The following is a 4,386-nucleotide window of genomic DNA, read 5'->3' as shown; positions in this document are numbered from 1 at the left end:
ATATGTGATGCAATATGTCATGCTGAATGTCCAGCTTGGCCTATGCACAAGCCGCAACTATCCAATTAAACAACAGACGCACAAACCCAACTTTCTGTTCCTCATTTGGCCGATGGAAGAAAAATTAAAGTCCATCAAAATCTCATTTCTTACCAATCAAGCCGAGGCGAGATCTTTTTGACGTTCCAAGTTGAGAGAGAATAATATAGAATCAACCAAACATCTTGTACTGACCAGTTAGTACCAACTCCAAGTAGAAACAAAGCACCATCCCCTCAAACCAATACTTCATGCAGATTAACGCGCGCCATAGTCTCACATAGAGAGATCGAGAGATACACCTCCATATAGTGAAACACGAAAAAAAGAGCATACACATGTTCGCTGCCTCAATCTATCACTCCGCTGTGTGCAAAAACACAAGCCCAATATGAGATTACAAACAAGCCAGACAGGCATACCTGCAATAGTGGCACTTTTGATCTATACGCCTAACCTACTAAACATGCCCACTGACACTGCATCTAGAGAGCACCTCATAAGAGATACTCAATAGATTTATAAGTTACTATTCTTTGCATACCTTTATAAGCAGCCCGTAAAAAATACACAACCCAGCCCCACACAAACTCACAATCCAACCCCTAACCTAATTATGCCTCCGGAATACTTCCGTATAAGGTATGGATCAGTGAAACAGTATCACCCACCGGAAAGCAATAAACCCTACCACCCGAACACCCCGTACTGAGTAAACCCAACAATATGCCTTATCAACTAAATCTTAAGTGGCGCCCTTACTCATCCCCCCTGAAATTATGTAAGACCCAACCGTACCAAAAACAATACCACGCCTAAACCACCAAAGAAAGCCGTCCTAAACGTATACAATACAAACTACCACTACTCAAAGAATGACAGCCCAATTTAGAAAGTAATATATGTCACCCCACTATGATCTTTTACTAATACATCATGCAAATTAATAAACAATCTTCCCATGATTGGTCCTTAAACATATTATCTCAAGTATAACTCATATCACCCCCCATGAAACCCCTGACCACGCAGCCGCACAATGAAGACATGAAACCTATTTATGAGTGGAAAGAGTACCGAATTTAAACTCCGTATCGACCATTTGGTTATTTATTAGTGCGTATCACCCACCCTTGACCATAAATCTGATTTCAATGCTCATCGATATTTAATTTTAGTCCCAACTATTCATACAACACCACAACATTTACATAACATTGAGCGCCAACAAAAATCAGAGAATCGCACTCTAGAAGAGCTATGTCATTGTAGTATGATACGGCGTATCTTCCAGCTGCATTTTTTTAATGGTAAATCCAAGATCAAAGGAACCTCCTCCGAAAACTCCATGCTTTCGTATTTAAGAGATACAGAGTGTTCGTGACACACTTCCGAGTCGTACGACACGCCCAGGCGAGGGAGGCGCTGAAAGAGTTAAAGGCGAGTGAGTAGGAGGAGCTGAGTCAGCTAAGGACGTATTGAAGGGGAGTACTCTACTCACTGCACACCCAAGTCGGAATCACCATTCTCTACACCGCCCTAACATAATTGGTCCATCGCCAGACCATAGATGCCACAGACAGAGCCCAAATCCCCAATGAAACTAACAAGTGATGCCTACCCACACGGAGGACAAGCACACAGGGCACACCATAAATCCCATCAGATTGGAAAATAAACATAAGGCCGGCACATAGGCAGGCCTAGACGCGCCTCCTGCTGACTCATTCCATTATGGACGGGCTTCTGTGACGCACCACTCCGTTGGGTCGCCACCGTCAGGCGTTTCCAAGATAGAGCGCCCATAATAAAGAATACCTGAGAACAAGAAAAGGAAAACTCGATGCTATATTATGACACGCACACACGAAAAAATCAGATAAACGGGAACCGCCAAAATGCCCGAGCGCACAACCACGATGGTGGCACCTTAGTTTGCTCCAAAAATACAGCACCTAACTAGTCCGGAGAAAAAAAAACCGCCATACGAAAACACACTGACGAACCGCCCAAGCGCCACACATCGGCATAAACCAGTTGGAAAAATAAGCACCCACAAAGAGCAGCGGGGCCCCGCTACCGCATAATTACAAAAGTAGAAGAGCGCCAACTCCAAAAACCTTCCTAAACAAAAAGAGCAGTGAGAAAGACCAATAGACAAAACAACAGGAAACAAAAGTAAAAAAGGCCCCATCCCCCCCCTGACGCGCGCACCCGCAGCGCGCCGACACCGCCTTCAAGGTGCGATCCCGTAGGCAGCTCGAAGCGCTAGGGAGATCGGTAACCGCGGAGACCAGGCCAAAGCGCAAATGCCGCGAAATCCCGAACAGGAAGAGCGAGCCCCACACACTTCGTCAGTACGTGACCGAATCTAACACCATGCCCCCCCCCTGCACGCCGGCACCCGCAGCCGCCGACACCTGCACCTCCCCAGCACCGTCTCCATACGGCCAACCCGGGAGAGCGCCAGGTACGCCCTCACCCATCCACGAGGTAATGCTGGCCCCTCGATATCCCCAGGAGAATGGACGGTATGGAGCGAGTCCAACCTCCGGCTCACCTCAAACATGTCTTACGCAAAATGCACAAGATGTCCCCCACCGAAGCCTACCGCCTAAGCACCTCTCCTCAGCACGCCGTCTACCCTCCTACCAGTCCCACGAGACACATAAACGACGTTATACATAATAGTGACTGCTCAGGGAGTCCCCTCGATGTCCAAGAGCGGGCGGTAGGACCTCACGCACCTCAACTTCATGCAGGACGACCTAGCTACCAGTAGCCTCCTCAGGACTTGAAGGCCCCCACACTAGCGGCCCCAGCTCGCAGGGCACGAGGCACTTTTCGAAGAGAAACCAACCCGATGGCCCCCCTGAACCCCCTCCGCACCTCACCGGCAGAGGACCGGTACAAACACAACAGGCGCCCTGAGAGAGACACATGAAACGAGGGTTAATACGATAATAGGACAGGAGTTTGTAATCTATAACACACTCTCTATCCTCCTCAGGACTTTGAAGGGCCCCACCACACCGCCCCAGCTTCCGGCAGGGCAAAGCGAGGGGCAGGTTTCGGTAGAGAGCCAGACCCTGTCCCCCGGACGAACACGGGGCCTCACTGCGGTGCGGTCAGCGCTCCTCTTCTGCCGTACCACCGGCCTGTTTGAGGATTCTGGACGGCTCTCCAGGTCTCCTTGGAGCCTGCACCCACTCCTCCACCGCAGGAGCCTCGGTCTGAAGCTTGATGTCACGCGTGCCAGGACCGGCTGTAGCCCAACACGCATTTGAAATGGTGACATGTTCGTGGAGGATGGCGGAGTGAATCGGGCCAACTCCGCCACATGGGACGTACCTCGCCACCATTCTCCTGGCCGCGGTCCTGGCAATACGACCGCAGAAAACCTACCCCACCTCCTGGTTCACTCTCATCCACCTGCCATTACTCTCGGGTGATAACCAAGGGTCAAGCTGACCGAGACCCCCAGACGCTCCATAAACGCCCTCCACACTCGGACGTGAACTGGAACCTCGACCAGAGACGATGTAGGACGCGCTCCTCCATCAGATGGAAGGGTAGAACGCTGCTCCTGCTGACTCCATTCTTGATGGTGGGCTCTCTTGACCACTCAGGCTAGTGGTGCGAGTCAGGCGCAGGAGCTGAAGGTACAAAAATTCATTTTATTACGGCACAAGGAAAATCGTACACGCCAAAATGCCCAAAAACAGACCTAACTAGTCCGGAGAAGAAACCCAACACGAAACACACTGCCACACATAAACACAGTGGAAAAATAAGCCCGCACAAAGAGCAGGGGCCTACCGCTTAAATAGCCCAACTAAAAAACTAAAAAAGAAACAGTGAAACCAATAAGACAAAACCTACAGAAAGGGAAAAAAGTGATCCGTGGCAGCTAGTAGACCGTGACGACGACCGCCGAGCGCCGCCCGAACGGAAGAGGAGCCACCTTCGTAGAGTCGTGACAAATGCAACAATAAAATGATCCATGTATTACTTATCTAGACAAAAACTGAATCACCTTCGTTGTTCTTTACACTATATTAACTTTTAATCATTAATTTAGCACAGAACATTTCTGGAGTGAAGTTCTTGCTACACATCAACAGATAAACATGTCTCTATGGTCATTAAACGTGTTTGATCAAATAAATCACTTCTATGACCATACATAGATAGAATTAGGAAGATTGATTAGGAAGCAGGAGGACAAGGATGGAACTTGATTTAGACTGAGGGGGGGCACAACTTCTCATGGGCCCTCCTTTCAAAATGTGTGTGGGGAGTAAATTCCCCCATCCTTCGTAGAAATTACGCCATTACGGGAGGCAA

This window comes from Salvelinus sp. IW2-2015, linkage group LG34 (assembly GCF_002910315.2).
Source record: "Salvelinus sp. IW2-2015 linkage group LG34, ASM291031v2, whole genome shotgun sequence".
Taxonomy (NCBI): domain Eukaryota; kingdom Metazoa; phylum Chordata; class Actinopteri; order Salmoniformes; family Salmonidae; genus Salvelinus; species Salvelinus sp. IW2-2015.
The sequence above is the reverse complement of the archived record's forward strand: the minus strand, read 5'-3'. Positions refer to the sequence as shown.